Here is a 20234-nt window from a genome sequence, read left to right as displayed (position 1 = left end):
GGGGACTCTGCAGGTGGTAGGTGTGGGGTCTGAGAGGAAAGGGGGGAGTCTGAGTGAAATAGCTGTCTATTGTTTTCACACAACTCTGGAGATATACTCCTTATTCTGGGGGAGCAAAGTTGTCATGTTATACGGTTGTCAGAAGCTAATCCCTTCTTGCCTGAATCAGGGAAGTTATCCCCTCCCTGTTCATTCGAGAAAGTTTCTAGTAACCTCTGAGCTAGCTGGCAAAACTAATTAAGTCTAACATAGTCAGTAGAGACCTAGATGACCTCAGTCCTACGTCTACACTGCTGTTTATGTTATTCCAATGCGCAGAGCCTATTGGGAATATAGGAACTACACTGCACCACTTGACATTAACTCTAGGGAGATGTCAGCCCTGTCTGACATACTTTTTAGGTCTCGCCTGAGCCAGCACATGCGCTGCCCTGGCAAGGCATTTAGTCTAACCGCAGCTATCAAAAGTCGACCAAGGCTTTCAAAAGTCCGACCACAGCTTTTGGGGTGGCATAGAGCATGCGGTTACGCTCACAATGACATCTGGCTTTCCTCTCTCCTCATGGTGCGTGCACATCGCTCGCGATCACTTTCACTTTTGCCGCATGCACCACTCACAGGCTCACCTCCTGCTCCCCCTCTCAGTTAACAGCCCCTCCCCCGCCACAGAGCGCGTATCGGATCTTGTTTTGCGCACTTCGGACTTTGTTTTTGGATCCTAAATCCTCAACCTCTATTACTTTTGCACTCAAAAGCAAATTGCTTTCGGACTTAAAAGCAAACACTAGCTGTGACCTTTTCACCATATTGTTTAAGTCCGCATGGATTTACCAGTATCCTCGACTTCTGCAGCTCCTGGCTTGTGACTGTGCCCGTGTTTTTACCATTAGATTGCTTCCTCCTTCGACTTTGTTCTGGACGTTGTTGTGCGGTCACGTGAGGTTGTTTTTTCCCATTTTTAACTTTATTGTGCCCAGTCACGTCTCTGCATTTTCTGCCTTCCACCTATTGGCTACCTTCGGTGCTTTCTTGTGTTATTGGTTGCCTGCTTTTCCACATATGTGCAGGTCAGGCAAGTTCTTCCAGCCTTATTTATCGTCTTCTCCTGCTTCATGTACTCTTGCAGTGTTACCTAGCAACCAGGATGCCCAAATGTAAGTTTGCACAGCCTCATTAGCACGCAGCATGCAATGGCTGTTTAGGGCCCTGGGTTTTGGTTTTTCCTCTGCCAGTCGGCTTTTAGTGCACTTCTGATGCATCAGGACAGCTCAAAGGCCGGGTTCTGCCACGCACCGGTGTTTAATTTCAAAATAATTATTAAATACAGGGGCATATACTTGTCTTGCGTACCTGTCTGTAGGGCTGCAGACTGCAGGCCTTTACGACCACTAAAGTTACCTGGCAGGGGTATACCTGGGAGGGGGAGGGGGGCTGGGTCGTTACACTCCCTAAAAATATGTTCTGTAGTAAATAGTTGGGTATATGTGCTTTCAGGTTTTTAAGTTGTGTTTTCACTGAATATGTTCTACTGGCACTGGTTACATTACTGCTAACCAGATTACTGACCAGGCATGGACGCAGCCAATTAAACAAACATGGTGTTCACAGTTTCACTTTTGCACGAAGCGCCCATTCTAGTGCTTCCTGCCATCAGCAAGTTCAAAAACTCGAAACTGAGGCTGGTTATATCCTCCACATTTCAAAAATACATTGCTAAAGGCCAAATTCAGTCCCTCAAACTTGTGATTGCAGTGAAGTTTTTTTTCACAGATCTCATTCTCGGTCTTTCCCTCCTGCTACATGACAGGCACAATCCGAGGGTGCGTGGTTTTCTTTAGTAGCAGTCGCATCACACCCGAGAAATGTTTTCTTTAGTCACTTTAAAGGGGCCCCTGTCTGAAGTCAAGGGGTCGGTGGCCGAGTCCATGATTTGTGTCCATGCCTGCCTTTGCCACTTTAACTCTACCTGCTGTGAGGTGAGTGGGAACTGGAGGGCGGATAGAAGGTAGTGCTACTTCAGAAGAAGAACAAGCATTGGCATAGCCAATAGGTCTCGCCTTTAGGACCTTATAAGTGTTTAGCCATGCAACAGTTGATGCTGTTGCAAAAAGGATATTGTGCTGCATAACTAAATACTTATAAGGTCCCAAAAGTGAGACCTATTGGCTATGCCAATGCTTGTTTCTTCATTGTGTTGGTTATCCTCTTCTGGTCTAAATCCCCATTGACCTTCAACAGGAGGGTGGCGCCACTGTCTTTTCTTGTGTCGTGTCTTCTCAATATAGAGTCATCAAGAGCACTCTGAAGGGTTCGAAATTTTAATCGTGTCCATGAAATGAGCACGGAAATAATACGCTACATTATTAAAAGTTAATGGTTTTGCATGTTTTAAATAAATGTGATATATAGTGACGGTCCGAAAACTCATCTCGTGGGGGCTCCCTTTGTGTACTTTGCAGGGGTCCCTCTAGGTTTCATTAGGAAAGGGGGGGCTGCTCGCCCCCCTTGCACGTATGGCTGGGCATCGGCCTCCCCTTCCCCTGCATCCTCGGTGGTGGAGTGGGCCCCTTCGCCGCGTCTTGATGACACGGCGGGCGCGCCTCACCACCGTTTGGTGCCGGCTCCCGCGTTTGACCCGGAAGCAACCGGATTGCTTCCGGGTCAAAGGGGAGGAGCCCGGGGGGGAGGACCAGTGGGAACTGGCCTGCCCCCATTCACCCAGTAAAGTTTAAAAGGCCAAGAGAGTGCGGGAGGCACCCTCTTGCTCCCGCGCTCTCCGAGCCCGCTCCGTGCCCCCACCAAGGGGCTGAATAATTTTCCCACCCACCAGCCCCTGAAGCAGAAGCTTGGTCTGTGTGTTGGTCGGTCTTCCCGATTATAGGTGCAATTTTCACTGTAAATATTGTTGGTGTGAATTCCTTCCTTAGGCCTTTTTTCCGTTTACAGGCTGTAGAATGGAACGTGAGCAATCTTGTGTACATTAAAGTTTTGTGTACTTGTTTTTTTTTTAGGACTTTTTCCCGTTCACAGGTGCCATAATTGTTGTATTTATTGTAGTCCTTGGTCAGGCGGTAAGGTCATGATCGGTGAGCAGTCAATATAAGGTCCTTAGGGGGCGTCACCATTTTTTAATTGAGCGCCAGGGGGAGGGGCCAATGGTCTATCCTAGAACTCCAAGGGCGGTATATCCACTTGGTTGGATGGGTGCGCGGGAGGGAGTCACGCTTTCTTTGGGCTGGTTAGCCACGCCGCACGTACACTATGACGTCATTAAACGGCGCAGAGTGAAAGGGCCCCCCTTTGGATTAATGGACTTCATTGAGCATACGGGGTAGCCGGGATGGGGGGAAGTACTCTCTTGGTAAACGGGGATGTATGATGTTAGCACGCACACTTTTACCACGTATACCATTACCACGCATTTTTTACAACGCGATACCTTTACAACGCATAGTGCTTTGGGTGCTGGATAGTGAATAGTTTAATTTACTATTCCAACACCAGTCCCCGTGGACACTAGGGAAGGTTATTGGATAGTAAATTAACGTATTCACTAGCCATTCCCTAAGTCAGATCGCATCAAAGCGCTATGCGTTGTAATGGTATGCGTTGTAACAGATGTGTGGTAATGGTAGTGCGTGCTAAAAGATGCGTGCTAAAGGTTGTATACCGGTAAACGGGCCCTGTGCGCATGCGCACTCATATGTGAGGGCGTAGCTAGGTAATAAGGATCTGACACCGGTTAGCGACCTTGCCGTAGGCCCATAAAATGTTAGGTATGCAAAATTCATACGTGGGATGTTAGATTCGGTTAGGAAACACGCTGTATTAGACATTTATTAAGGTTAGCCCTTTGATACCTGTCTACATTGCTTGTAAATCTAATGTCAGAATTTTGCATACTAATGAGTGTGTAAATATTGTTTATTTCAAAATGTTGTCATTTATTTTCATGTTTTAATAAATACGGCCGGGGGGTCGTGAGACCCCCTGCCTTCCAAAGAAAACTCCTTGCATGTCTAAATACTTTAGGGGTTGATGATGGTGGTGCACAAGACAGGGAGAGTGTGGTCGGTAGTCCCAGACCATAACGTCACTGACGCCGGCGCCCTGCATCCCCTTGAACCTGAGGGCAAATACTTAATTGTAAACAAGTCTACACAAAAGATCTCATGGGAAACAGGGAAAATGGCAGGGAGGGGGTAAAACACTAGTACGGCTCTGCAGGACACCATCACTCTTTTTTTGTGTGCAGTTTTATATAGCGAAAACTCGACCCAAAGTCAAGGTATCAGAGCGCTTTACATGAGCACTGGTTACATTACACAAGAACACATTCATTTTTGGTAAGTGATGTGCCCAGAATCACAGGAGTTGAACCGACGCCGAGACTCGAACCTGGTTAACCAGCACCGAAGGGCCAGCTCTGGTCCTTATGCCACATTTTTCTGTACTTGTCCTCCACCTATGGCGAGGCACAGTAGATGTTAGATATATAGATATCAGCCCTATTGCGGGAACAGGGATTTCGCAGCCTCTGTGCAAGGATTCTTGTCACTTGCTGGGGTGACTTATTCTCTAACGGTCAGTTTAAATCTGAGGAGCTGTTCTTTGCGTCACACAGCCACACCCCCCTCGAGCTCTTTTATTATATACGCCTACGAGCGGGGATGAGAGACATTCTACCCAACTTCCCTGACGAACCTGAAATCCCACTTCCACTCCATTTCCTGTTATGCTCACAGGATGGGGCCCATCTGGTCTCCGGACTTTATCGCCAGCTCAGGGGCGCAGCTCCGATGCCCGAATATAGTGCTCGGGCGTGCTGGACTACTGAACTGGCTACTGACATCACTGACGGGCAATGGCAATACTGCTGTACTCTCACATCTCGCATTTCCGCCAGCAGTAGACTGAAAATCATACATTACAAATTCCTACAACGGGTGTACTATACGCCGGTGAGGAAACACAGATTCGGCTTAGCGGACGATGATCGCTGCGGACGCTGCCGGGCCGAACATGCGGACTTCCTGCACCTGGCATGGGAATGCCCTCAGATATTGCGCTTCTGGCAACAGGTGCCCTCACAGCGATGACGAAGGGAGCCGTGCCCATGGACCCCTTGGTGACAATCCTCGGATACACTTTGCAAATCCCTAAATCTTGTCGGAAATTTGTTGATACCGCACTACTCTTGGCCAAGAGGCGTGTGGCGTGCCGCTGGGGTCGAGGCAGAGCGCCCAAATTTAAGGACTGGCTGGCGGACTTGACCTACTGTCAGGAACAGCATACTACATTCGCTGAACTGTTACCCATCTCAAGCCGGCCTGAAGACCTTTGGGATCCTCTAGTGTGCTATCTGCTTGCGCGGGCAGATGACGTTGATACACCTGAGGAAAGTCTTGCTGCTGTTTCACGATACGGCTGGGACTTAGACTCAGACCATCATCCCCACTAATACTTCCACATCCCTTTTCGGGGTAACCACAGGGGACATGATATCCTCAGGCCGCGAGGCTTCGGCCTGCCCGACGCACCCCACACGGTGCCCACCACTGCGGACCTCCCTCCTGGGATCGTCTACCCCCCCTTATCCTATTTAGGGATCCCCTGAGCCACACACAATATTTTCTCGCACCTTTTCTATTCAATGACATTCCATGACACCACGCACGTCGCTAGAAAATGGCACTGATGATAAGCCGTCGAGATCAATAGGCTGCGGCTACTGCGACATACATGACTCTGCCTATCTGGGTTGCCATACCGGTTTTACACCTCATTTCCGAGCGAGAATGTAATGCCTCTTAGTTTCTTCACTGTTGGGAAGTTCTTTTAACTCTTACGAAAATGAACAATAACTAAAAACACTGTTCTGCTGCAGTTCATCCTTCAACCCACCACAACACCAGCTGTGCCACTACCATCGTCTATACACATGTTACGCCGCCGGGCCTCAGGGATGCTGGTCACAAGGCTGTGTTTTGTCACCTCACTAAGCTGCCGGCCTCCGGGTTGTAGGCGTAAAAAGCTGTGTACTGTGTTTACTCCTATGCAATAAAGCAGTTTTGAACTCCAAAAAATAAAAAAAGATATATAGATATCAGGACGCTACGCAATATGTTGCGCTATCTGTTATACTTAATACTTTAGGTTGCAGATGAGGTGTCACCCACCATATGGTGTGAGTAAACTCCTGTGGCAAACTCAAAGGAGATAGAGAGGAGAACATGCCAGGTACCTTTGAGCAGGATTGGTAGGGCCAGGTTACTGCAGTGCAGTTGCAGAAAGGCAAGCAGGTGTATACCTAAGGAAACAGAAAGGGAACAACAACAAATACATGTGCATGGGGAACCGGTGCGAACTGGTACAACAGGAGAAACCCAACAAAATACAAAATTGCCAATAGATAATAATCCAGATCCAATGTTTCCAATGGCTTTGTTCTGCAGACTTATCTATACCTTATCTCCACGCTAAGCCTTTGAAATGAGTAACATTTTCAAAATGAGTTAGAAAGATAAAGTTGAGCAAAAAATGTCACACTTCTAATACAAAAGCTTCGGGACTTTCAGCATAAAACAAACATTCACAAGGGCACTGTACCCTATGACTTGGAAGTGGGGAAAACACCTCCTTTTAAGCTTTTTTTCAGATTTGAACACTGCAGATGTGTAGAATTTACATTTAAAGTTCACATAGCAACTTTAGAAAAATTGCATTTTAATTACCAACGCATTTTTCATTTTCTTCTAAATAAATGGTAACATCCTAGGTTCTCAACCTAGTCTGCTTAGGTGCACGTTGCCCTTTGCTTTGCAATTAATTGGGGAAATGTGTCTTTCAAGCTTAGGGCTGATATGTTACATTTGAGAAGCTGTGGCACCTTTGTGCGCACATTACAAGTGACTAAAGTGTCAAACATGGCAGTTAAAACACACAAGATGTTCCATTTGTTGTCGGGGGAGCACATTCAGCTGGGAGCAGATCATTAGGCCTCTGAGTATGCCAGAATTCCACAGTTCAAATATGTATGTATGAAGCAAACACAGCAAAAGATGGATTCACACTGTTCCGAGCTGAAAATGATCCATCCCTTTGTGACATGAAGGCATCTGGTCATACATAGATAATGTAGGATATCTCAGTAATGTTTACAATTAATCCAAGTCAAGTAAATATACTCTCGAATTGGGGGCACAAAGTAACACAACACAACTGGTTGCTATTATTATAGCAAAACGAGAAAAATATTTGTAATCAATGAATAATAATATAGAATGATATTCAAAGTACAAAAAGAAACGTTCATCAGACATATTCTCACTCAAACGTACATACATACACTTCTAATCATTCTCAAAAACAATATAACGCGAAAATATACAAAATATATTTTGATATATGATAATACTAAATTGGACACAATAAAAGAGATAAATGATGTCAATTGATATACATATTGTGACCATAAGTCATAATTCTTTAAGGCTATGATGTTCTAGGTGCGTTTCGGCATGTTGCCTTCATCAGGAAGCTATCAGGTGTGTCTGAGTAATGGATGGAGACTTCGGGGTCCAGACTCTCACAATTAAAACATGAGAAAAATGATAAGCCACCTAAGTCCTAGGTAGGGGTATGTGTCTAGGTGGCAGTATCAAGGGATACGGTCAACAAGTCTATATCATGTATTTATTATCTGGATAGGTGGAGGTCCCAAGAGATTTGAACAAGGTTATTGAGGAGTTGGCCTAACGGCAAGGGCGGGCAACCTCGTGGGGAACCGGGTTCGAGTCTCGGCAACGACGCTGATCATACTGTGATTCAGTGCAAATCACTAAATCTCCTTGGGACATATTTACAATAACTGGCGCATCCCTGCATATCAGCAGGGATGCAGCAGTTATTGTGCGCCACAGCTCCGCCAACATAAATGCGGCGCGCCATGGGGCAAAAACGGCACAGATGCGTGACGCATCTGTGCTGTAAAAGTGGCGCATTGCTGGTGTTGCGTCGCAAGCGCGACGCCGCTCCGGCAATGCTCTGGGGGCCCTATCTAGTTAATGCTGCGTCAATCCTTACGCCTGCTTCAGGCAGGCGCAGGGTTTTGACGCAACATGGGCCTAAAAGTGACTGAGTGAAATCTTGTAGATTTCACTCAGCCACTTTAGGAGGCGTTCCTGCACCGGAACGCCCCCCGCCCAGGAATGCCTACATGTGGCGCACAGCTTTACAACGTGACGCATCTCCCAGACGCATCACGCTGTAAGTACCCTGCACCATGGCGCAGGATTTGCGCTGCTGCTGCATCACAAAGGTGACGCAACGGTGGCGTAAATAAGGCTCAAGTGGCTTGTAAATCTGCCCCCTTGCGCCTAACAAAAATGAATGTGTCCTCATGTAACGCAACTGGTGCTCATGTAAAATGCTCTGATACCCGATACCCTCGGGTCAAGTTTGCGCTGTATAAAACTCTGCAAAAGAAACAAAAGGTGTGGAGAAGGCACGGGAGTGAGTTTTAATGGTTAAAAGAGCATTCTGCGCATTGTTTTGGAACGACAGGTGCAGCAGCACCGGGGGGCTCCAGTCCAAAGAGCTCAGTAATGTAAGAAGTTGCTATTAACATCCACTGTGGTTGAATGTTGCAAGTTCTGTTCAAAGCTGGGACGACTTAGACATGTATGCTTCTGAGGTGGATTATCAGAGTGCCATTATCTTGGTTAAAATTAGCATTTGTTATTAGAAGCACTTGATATAACAACACTGCAATATTAACCACAGCATAAAATACCTTATGGTATTCACATGGGCACTTCCAATCAATATATAATTGTATGTGAGTAGAATCACAATTGTGGGTCAAGGGTTACAATGCGTGTTCACCAATGTAGTGATGTTAACCACCATAGCAAATGCATGAATCTTAGTGCGGGTCCCCGGGCCCCATGTATCACAAAGAGTCTTAACACACCTCATGGCACTCTTAGCAGGAACAATATTACATGTTATTATTATCAATACTTTCTAGTTACGATTCTAGTTATCCATAATTGAATACAAATATTTATAGGGTGTATGCAAGGAAGTTATTTTTCGACTCTGTTTGCCACAATGCATGAAGAATACGAAAACCTTTGCGTTGAGTCTTGGAGCCTGACTTGGAGTTTGGAAGGCGGCAGCTGACGAGGCATTCGATCCGGGGCTGAAACACGCACGTTCCCTGCACCTTCACTGCTACATCTCGCGTTTCCCGCTTCGCGGGACACGCTCGCACTCGTGAGCAGTCCGCTCAATCCAGTGGGAGACTACATCGCCCAGAGGTCAGTAGGGCATGGCTACACTCTCCCGGACACGCCCAGAGCAGGTGCTTCAAATTACCTGCGGACCCGCGCATCGCGGGACGAGCCAGGCAAAGCCCGGGCCAAGGGCGGTCCTGTCTGAGCCCGTCAGAGACTGGATGAGACTGGACTGGGCCATTCCCTTTATGTTCCGTTTGTTAGTAAGCTTTAATTCTACATTTGATATTCAGTTCTTTTTAATTGTGTATACAAACTTTTATATTTAGTCATAGGAAGCGGGGCAAACAAATAGGCATCATAAGTATGGCATCAAAAAATAGCAATGGAAACAAAACATCTATTACGGGTGTTGCAGGTGGACTAATTGGCACTATAGACGCTTTTTTCACTAAGGCGGTCTCCGCTTTGGAGAAGGAGATAGCCTTAACTGAACGGCGTATATCTCTTGACCCAGTTTTAATGAGGAAATCATCACTTTGGAAAATTGCCACAGTACCCTCCCCCGAACATACACTGACCCAGAATGTTCAAATATCTTGTCTACAACAAGACTTTTCATCTACACTCCACATAAGGGGCATTGACGCAAGCTTAGATTCATACTTGGCCTATCCTTTAGCGGAATCGGGCCAACGTCAAAGCCTTTTGCCAACTAGTAGTAAGCCACCACTAGAACGCATCCACCCTGTATTAGCAGAGGGTAACGCCCCTACATTAAAACATAAGGGTGGCAGAAGGCAGCAAAAAGGCTTGCCTAGTAAAAAGAGCAAAACTGCTTTCCCCATGCGTCAAGATAAGGGGGTTACGTATAGGAATAAAACAACAATGGAGGAAGAAAAAATTGGCTCAAAACATACAAGTCCCATCGTTGAAGTAATAGAAAGCCCGCCCACACATGGCAAAAACACTGTATGTTCACTGGACAATATTGAACATTTAGTTCAGTCATTAATTCTCCCATTGATGGAACGTACTAGAAGGATAGGCAAACAGCTAGACACTCTGGAGAAAATTACAAGGGATAATTCTGCCCTGTTGAAAAAATTGGGGGATATAAAACCTACTACAAAGAATTCATTAGCATTACCTAAAATTAGCCAAATGCCACCAGTTAGTGTAAAACCGGGTCAAGGCAGTAAAAACCTGTCAAATCCTGACGGTGGAGAGATAAAAGCTAATGATTCTCTGCAGGATGGAAAGGCCGGTAAACAAACTAAATTAGATAGCCCTAAAACATGCGTAACTAAGATCCCAGATAATGCTGTACCAGAACTAGATAAAATAGTCGCACCCAGTAGCAAAGGACTTAGGAGGAGAGTTGATCCCCCCCGGACTCCTATCCCTATGTAATTGTGCTTGCAGAGGTACCGGAGTGGAATAACAAAAGGGAGGAAAATTTGCATAAACTGAAGAACAAAGTCATGTATTGGCTAGGGAAAAATAGACCCCTTAGACCTGACCTGTGTGGGGAGATCATTAATGTCTGTAGAGGGAACTGGTTAGGCCCTAAAGTAAAAGACATTAGTGGCGACTGCATTATTGTAAATTTAAGAGACCCAAGAGTAGCGCACTTTATTAGCGGTTTTCCAAATTATGACAACTCTGGTGGAATTTTCTCTCTGGATTTAAGTTACTTCTACCCACCGGCCCCTTTCGCTGTTGGTGGCAGCCAGAAACCATATAATTCACGACACGAAGTAAGGCACCATATATTGGAAGTCGATTCCATGTTCCAAGGGCACATATGATGCATGGAAGTTTCATGCAGTATAACTTCCATGATGATCGACAGACAGGGAACCTATTTAATGTCCCAACCTACAATAGATTTGATTCCCTGTCAGGTTTGGGGGGGGTGGACTGACCAGTACGGGATCAGGCAATCGTTACCTGTGGAGAAAAAATCGATTCCCCTCTAGAAAAGACCTATCAAATAAATGCGGAACCACAAGATCGAGGAGGACAGACTCTGGCCAGCATAGAAAACGTGGAAAACATACATATAGAAAGGCTGGAAGTTATACAAACCGGGGCCCGAAATGTGAAAAAGGGAAGATTAAATAATAACATAGTTAAGACCACTACTTCGATACATAACATACACGATAGGACTAAGGATAATTGGACTTTCACTTTCTGGAACATTGCAGGACTTAAGGCAAAGTTGGATAACACACTTTGGTCTAAATTAATTGAAGGTCATGATGTCATATGCCTGCAAGAAACATGGGCTAAAGACGCGTACCATCTGAATGGTTTTAAAACATTCTTTACCCCGGCCATAGGCTCATCACATGGCAGAGCCAAGCGAGGGCTCTGCACATATGTTTCTAATTGTTTTAAATGTAAAAGCATTGTGTTTTTTATTAATAATTGTTACTACCATATTGTCGGCCTACATATGAATAATACTCTCTGTATCCTGATTATAAATGTATACAATAATGTTCCTTTGGCTGATATAGCCCCAGTATTTAAAAAGTTAAGCTCTGAAATAATTTCAATAATTTGCAATGAACGAAAGGAGTTTGTTGCCATATTGGGGGGGTGGGGAATTTAATTGTGGCCTCTGCTATAGAGCTGGAAAGGGAAACTGTGGACTAACTTTGGACAGGGAGTCCATATTGACTCACTTTGAGCATAACGGAAAGGGCGATGCCTTAAATGAGATCCTCTTATGAACGATTTAGGCTTTGCTAATAAATTATGCCAACCAGAGGCACCGTTCTCTGCAACCTTCTGTGGCAGAGGGCTTTCATCTATAATTGACTATGTTTTAATTTCCTCGTGATTCAAGGGTTGTGTTGGAAATTACAGTGTATTGGAAATTTCACTAAGCGACCATTTCCCCATTAGGGTGGAAATTGTAGACCCTCGTGTCATCCCTGATAGTATCCCTAGGTTGCAGTGAAAGGATATCATTATCTCTAGACAGAATGGATATGCCCTAAAGTGGTCAAAAATTGTACCTGAAGAGTTTCTTTGTAACTTAATTAAGGCCTGTAATACATGTTTCCATACCTGCCTGGACATGGTGTCCAAGGACATTGAGGTATTTAACAATTTTACAACAATTGTAACATGTATTAAGGAAAGCCTGTGGATCAGCCTGAAAAAACATAATAATAGTAAAAAGAAGGGATGGTTTGATCACGAGTATACAAAGGCACACTGTCAACTTAAACAGGCACTGAACGGGCATTCTAAAGACCAAAAACAGATCAGGGAGCTCCGGAAATCTTATAAATTGGCCATTAGGAACAGAAGGGCTAAAATAAAGAAGGAAGCATGGGAGGAACTACTAGGAGCCTCTGAACGGAGGGATATGACAGCATTCTGGTGGGCAGTCAACGCGCCATTTTTTAAGGACGACACCAAGGCGTGGGTTGAGATTGCTATCACCGAGGATGACTGGGTGAGCCATTTTGAGTCCCTTTATAGCTCTGTTGACCCTTTGAGGAAACCGCCCGAGCAGGATGTGCCCAAAGCACCTACAACCATAGGAGGCTTGAACCTCTCTTTTACATTGGATGAGGTAACGAAGGGCATTAGTACGAGTCAGGGGGGCAAGGCACTGGGCCCAGATGGCATACCGGTGGATGTTTTTAAAAATAATATAACACTATGGGCACCACTTTTAACAAGATTTTTTAATGCAGCTTGTACAGTGGGCCTTCCAAAGACCTGGTTCGAATCAATTATAGTACCGATTTTTAAAAAGGGCGACAGGGCAAGCTTTAAGTGTTATCGCCCTATATCCCTGCTCGATTCAACTGTTAAAATTATTGGTAGGGTTATTCTGGATAGGTTGAAGTCATGGGCAGAGGAGCATAAGATTATTAGTGACCTGCAATTCGGTTTTAAAGAAGGGGTAGGGACAGTAGATCAAGGACTTAATTTATTTATACTATTAGAAAAGTAAACTAAGGCAAAGGGCGGAGTTTGTTTTTAACCTTTGTTGACTTGACCTCCGCCTTTGACTGTATTGACCACAGCAAATTATGGTCAATCTTGACACGATTGGGAGTAGAGGATAATATTTATTTGCTTTTTAAGGGAGCTGTATAACGGGCCTAGGGCTACAATCAGATATGGCTTAAATGGAGAGTGCACTAGAATGTTTAATATTGCGAGGGGTGTGAGACAAGGATGTGTCCTTGCTCCGTTTTTTTTAAAATTTATATTAACGAGTTAGAGGACATCTTGTTGAGGGACTGTATAGATATGCCTACGGCATCAAAACGGAATATACCGGCACTTATCTATGCCGATGATGCCGTTCTGATGGCAAGGACCCCCGTAGCAATGCAATACATGATCACCTCTTTTTCCACTTCATGACTGGTTTGGATCTAAAGGTGAATTGCACCAAAACCTTTACCATGAATTGTGGCGTTAAAACAAAACAGAGGGAAAAAACTATGTTCATCGATTCTAAGCCTTTAATTCATATCTCTACCTTTCCTTATTTAGGTATTGTGTTTGACTGCACAGGCCAGTGGAATACTGCAGTCGAGGGAAGAAATATGTTGTTTACTAAGTCTATAATGGCCCTTAAACTTTTTAGTAAAAAGATGGGCACGAAACCAGTTAATGAGCTCCTACGAATCTATAAAACTAGCTGTGTAGCAGTGGCAACTTACGGTGCGGGAATTTGGGGCATCTCCAACGTCAGTAGTTTGCAGCTGACAGAAAATATCTTTTTGAGATATCTCCTAACCATGCCTGAGAGTACATCCACATACAACTGCCACGCTGAACTTGGTATGTTATATATTGAGGATACTATTAGAATCCAGACAGTTCTCCTGTGGCACAGGGTCTGGACTACTAACAAGTGTCATTTGAACTGCCTCATACTAGGGGACGCTCTAAAATTGGAGGGTGTCTATCGAATGAAATGGCTGAGATACATCAAAAGCTTTTGTGGTAATATTAATCACCCCGAATTTTATGATGACCCTATGTCAATGATGAAAACCAAGAGAAAGGAACTGAAAAGGCTCTGTATCATGTATCTTGTGAATTCACGAGATCAAACTGAGCTGACCAAAAAACCAATGATGTCCCATCAATCGATTTTAATTTCGCAGGCTATCGAACCATACCTAACCCTGCGACTGACGGAACATGAAAGGTTTTTGTTGGTACGTTTCAGACTTAGGATTCTTTTTAGAATATTGAGCTTTCCTGTTAATAATGATTGGTCACACGATATAAGTAAATGCCCCTGTGATGATACATCCACCCAATCGGATATTCATATTTTATTTTTTTGCAAATTTTATTCAGTTCCAAGGGCAAGGTGGATCAAGCCAAATTTAAAGTATATGAACCTCAGACAATGCCGCCCAGCCTTTCTGGCTATCAGGAAATTAGAAGATATATTTACGGTAGCATCTGTCTCTATATTCCTCAGAAACGCTTTTTATTGACCGAAATCGATAACTTTTATAGTCTGTTCTTTTTAATTGTATTGAGCCTATGTCTTTTAATAACCTATATATATTTTAACTGTCTTACATTGTGCAAATTGTGTATAAACATGTACTTTTATGGTTATCAATGTTATATAACCGAATAAAGTCTTTGAACTGAACTGAACTGAATACGAATATATGATGTTTCTAATTGTTTGATGTATAGCACCTGGAGACGAGTTATTAGCAACTTTGTATATGTGATGAAATACACACTGACATGCATTATAAGGATATTGCTAGCCACCAAGGAGCTCCCTGACCATACAGAGCAACAAAGCAGACAGATGGATCCCTTCATATGGCCATAGAAAATGGGGTGTCTTTAAATACTTTTTTAACGTTAAGCAAAGGATACAATGGGCCTAATGTACTATTCCCACTCACAAATCAGGGATGTGCAATTTACAGACAGACTGGTTTAATTGTGATGTAACTTATGTACTAATAGGTCTTATTTCAAATTGTAGATTTGCAAGGGATTTCAAAATGACCTGCCAAATGAATACTAATTGGAGATGTTGCAGTTTGCGACCCTCTGGGATTGGCTGCAAAGGCATTGATGGAAGCCTGCAAGGGACAGCAGATCTTCGTCCTGCATTTGCATTCCCAAACAGAAGCATTGGTTTGAGAGACAGCCTGTGTCCATCAAAAAGACTGGAGCTGCCATAAAAAAATAGGAGACATCGCAGAGAGCAGGCCGCGATACTATGGATGACTGCCTGCCCCCTCAGGACTACACTCGTGTTTCCAAAGGTAAACATTTCCCAAGTGGAATCTCAGAAATCTACTCAGTGAGAGTTTGATGATCCTGGATTTTTAGTGCACAAGATCATTGTAATAAGGACATTGTAATAAATACCGATGCATAACGAGCTGAATCTAAAAGAAGCTTCCACAAGCAACCAATGTAGATCTCCCCATGTTCTGATGGTGTGATTGGAAGTCAATAATGCTGTTCTGGACTGAATGGCCTACAACCTACTGATCTAGATATAACCAAGGGAACCTGAGCAGTAGTGTAATGCAAAATGATGGGGGGGGGGGAGCACCATGCAAAATGTGTTGAGTGGACCCTCAGACTCCAATATGTCACAGATATTTATAGCCCTGAGGCTGAAAGGGCCCCCCTGAGGAGTTGCATTACACCTTTGAAAGTTAGAAAAAGGATATTCATTTAGGAGAGGGGAACCCTCATTAATCTCACTATGACAATCTGGTTGGGGCATACCACAGTGGGGAGACCCATAGATTGAAAAGCCATTCAGATCACACTCCCCAAATGTACACAACAGCCCACAATCTGACAAGAAACCATAAGCACCCAAGAGGAAACAGGAATAGGAAAGAGTAACACTTCTTGCTCAAAAAAGGGGTTACATTTGACTCTTCTCGCGTATGCATTGTGCATGTAGTCTAGGTGTCAGGATTACTCGGAGAAGAAAAGAAGTCCGTAAGAGCACTCATCAACAAATGTGTCCGTCCGCGCCTGGACCGCGCCCAGCGCCAGAACCCCTGTCCCCTGCACCCGCCATGACGACTGCCGCCACTAGGACGCCAGCACGCTGGACACTCTCAACTCTGGACAGACCCACACCTGCTTCAAGGCCGCCCTAAAACGCACACACGGTCCCTTCACCTGCCGGAACTGCAGCTATACCAGCCTCAGAGCCGACAAACCACCCGCCAAAAAAGACTCCAACCACCTTTGATGCACACTACTGAACACCCGCTCCGCACGCAAACACGCTGTCAAGCTCTGGGACCTGCTCGACACAACATCCCCGGACGTCGCCTTCCTGATAGAGACCTGGTTGAACGACTCCTCCGCACACGACATCGCCATAGCCATCCCAGACGGCTACAAGATCACCAGCAGAGACTGCACCAATGGAGTCAGAGGAGGAATTGCCATCGTCCACAAGAACAGCATCAGGGTCTCGACCAGCACAGACAACGCGCTTAGCACCGCCAAACACATGTACTTCCAGATCCACACAGACCCTTACTCCACCCTCAGAGGCACCCTCGTCTACTGACCTGCCGGACCCCGTCCCCAGTTCAGCGACTCCGTCGCCGACTTCATTAGCATGCACGCCCTGACCTCCACCGACTACATCCTCCTCGGAGACCTGAACTTTCACCTTGAGAACAACAACGACATCAACTCCACAACCCTGATCGATAACCTCGCCAACCTCGGACTGAAGCAACTCGTCACAACGCCCACCCACTCCGCCGGCCACACGCTCCACCACATCTTCTCCTCAAGCCCGCACGTGTCCGTCAGCCACACCACCGATCTCCTCTGAATCGATCACAGCTGCATCCACTTCGCCTTCCAGAAACACACCACCGCACCCAACAGATCCCCTGGCGCTGCTGGAGCAAAATCACCGAAGACCAACTACATGCAAACCTCGCTCTCAGCCCACCAACTGAACCCTCCAACACCGACAACGTTGCTCACAGCCTCAGACGCTGGATCGAGGACTGCGCCAAAACACCCTCGCCCCACTGAAAAAACACCCCCACAGAGACACCAACAAGAGGGCCAGCTGGTTCACCCCAGAACTCCTTGCCTCCAAGCAAGCCTGCCGGGAACTAGCGAAGGAGGGGCACAGTGAACAAACTCCGGTCAGCCGACCGGATGAAGATCAGCCGTCTGAAGCTGAACTCGGACAAGACGGAGGTCCTCTTCCTCGGCTCCAACCCTTCAGCCTGGGACGACTCTTGGTGGCCGATGGCACTGGGGGCAGCCCCGACACCCACCGACCATGCACGCAACCTGGGAATCATCCTCGACTCAACGCTCTCAATGGCCAAGCAAGTCAACGCCGTCTCCTCCTCCTGCTTCAACACCCTCCCCATGCTCCACAAGATCTACAGATGGATCCCGACTGATACAAGAAAGACAGTCACCCAGGCCCTCGTCAGCAGCAGACTCGACTACGGAAACTCCCTCTACGCGGGAGCCCCGACCAAGCTCATCAAACTACTTCAACGCATGCAAAACGCCTCAGCACGACTGATCCTCGATGTACCACAACACGGCCACATCACCCCCACTTGAGAAACCTGCACTGGCTCCCCCTCAACAAGAGGATATCCTTCAAGCTCCTCATCCACGCACACAAGACCTCCACAAGACCGGCTCAGCCTACCTCAACAGACTGCTCTCCCTCTACATCCCCAACTGCCAGCTACGCTCCGCCGACCTCTCACTCGCCACCGTCCTGCGCATCCGAAGGACAACCACCGGCGGAAGATCCTTCTCCCACCTCGCCACCAAGACATGGAACACCCTCCCACTGGGCCTACAACTGAACCAAGACCTGCTGACCTTCAGGAGGATAGTCAAGACTTGGCTGTTCGATCAGTAGCGCCCCCCTCCCCTGCGCCTTGAGACCCTCGCGGGTATGTAGTACGCTTTACAAATAATCAATCATTGATTGATTGAATGTTTCAAAATACAACCCCTCCAGGCCATCATTACTAATTGAACAGTACAGGAGGGATGCAAACTTCGCATCCATAATTAACAGTACTGTGCAGTAATATCCAGTACCATGCAATTACGAGGTAAACCCTATTGCATGGGGAATAACAATGCAGACTTGGCTTTACCAAGCTTAATACTGCACAGATTTGCCTATTCCCGAATGGTTTAACATTCAGATTTAACACCTGCTCTATTTGCCAAAAGAAAGGAAAAAAACTTAGGGTGATGGGAACAGATACCCTGCTGCTGCTGCTGTTGTTGTCAAAGCCATTCTTTTCTGCTGGTAAAGCTGGGTCTGGTGTTCTTACACCAGGGAAAAAAGGAAGCATGAATATTGGCCAACTTGTGATTGGGTGCAGCCGAATTTCACACAGCAATTCCACTGTGGTGACTTTGAATGAGGGCTTAAGACCAGGTGTGGCCTGCGCAGGTAAGAGTGGCTGGGGAACGGGAAAGTCGATAAACATTGGGATCGGGTGCGGTGTCCGGCACAGGTAAGAGTGGTGGGGGTGGTGGGGTGGTGCAGGGTGGGGGAGAAGTTGACGGACGATGAGATAGGTAAAATGTAATAAAAAATATTTGTAAACCACTTACCTTGCTCGTGCAGCATCACCGAGTCGGCGATGCAACGAGCGCAAGGTCAGTGTTTTTTTTAATTTGTATTTAATTTTATCTATCCCATTGTCTGTCGACTTGCCCCCCACACCCTGCCCCGCCGCCCACCCTGACCCACCTCCACAATGCTCTTACCTGTGTTAGCCGCGCCTGGACAGGTAAAATGAATCAAAAAAATAAAGAAACCCACTTACCTTGTGCTCGCTGCATTGCGGACTCAGTGATACAGCGAGCGCAAGAGGAGTGGTTTTATTAATTTCTTTTATTCCATTTTACCTATCCCGCATTTGTCGACTTCCCCCCAACCCGCCGCTCCCCACCGCCGCAACGCTCTTGCCTGTGCTGGCCACGCCTGCCTCAGATGTTTCCTTAACACCAGCCTTGTCAACGTTCTCTCACTGCTCATCCAGCCTCAGCAGATATCTGTCTTTTTAGAGAAATGTTTCATTGACCTTCTATTGGGAACTTACTATCAGATAATGACGTCAATGGTGGTTCTGCAGTTGGTGTAGTTGCATGTGTTTGGTAAGAACATTTTTTTTGTATTATTTACTCTAAATGAGTTTCTTTTTCCTTCATTAATGTCTTTTTGTAAATGGTGTAATGTTTAGCTTCTGTTTTATTGAGTGTGAAAAACTTTTTGCATTTGTGCTTGATGTGTATTTTGTTCTCATGTGAGTAATTGCTTTTGTTTTTTTCTTTCTAGTGGGATATCTTTGGTGTTTGCTGTGTCTCTGCAGAGTAGGTGCTGGTGAGTGTAGCTGTCTCTTGCAAGTGAATCAAATAGTTTTTGAGTATATCTTTGTGATAAAGGCACACATTTTTTTTACTTACTTATGTTGAACAGTTTTGGTTGTTGTTGCAGTCTCCTTTCTTAGTAAGGATTATGGCTGGCCGCAGGATTACTGCTTAGCAGGTTGTTGGTATGCTTTTTGAGTCTTCCTCTGACCATGGTTCAGAGACTGACTCTGCATCTGTGGCAGAGGAGGGAGTGGAAGATTCAGGCTATGAGTTTTCTGTCCACAAGGAATCATCGGACGATGAAGCTACTCTCAGTGCGTATGAAGCTACTCCTAGTGCTGATGAAGTGCCTGTTTTAGAGGAGGACATTGGTGTGCCGATAGTGCAGCAAAAGGCATCTGGGTTGCAGCCTGGGGCTGCAAGGCTTCCTGTTGGTAGTGCTGACCTCTGGGTTGCCCCAGGCATTGTGCAGCCAGCATTGCTGGACTTTACTGGTGTTCCAGGGCGTAGAGTGAATACTGAAAGATTTTTGGCAAGACATTTTTTTCAGTTGTTTATGGACAATGAATTTTTGGCAGCGATAGTTGAGCAGAC

Source organism: Lissotriton vulgaris, chromosome 2_1 (genome assembly GCF_964263255.1).
Source record: "Lissotriton vulgaris chromosome 2_1, aLisVul1.2, whole genome shotgun sequence".
Classification (NCBI taxonomy): Eukaryota; Metazoa; Chordata; class Amphibia; order Caudata; family Salamandridae; genus Lissotriton; species Lissotriton vulgaris.
The sequence above is the reverse complement of the archived record's forward strand: the minus strand, read 5'-3'. Positions refer to the sequence as shown.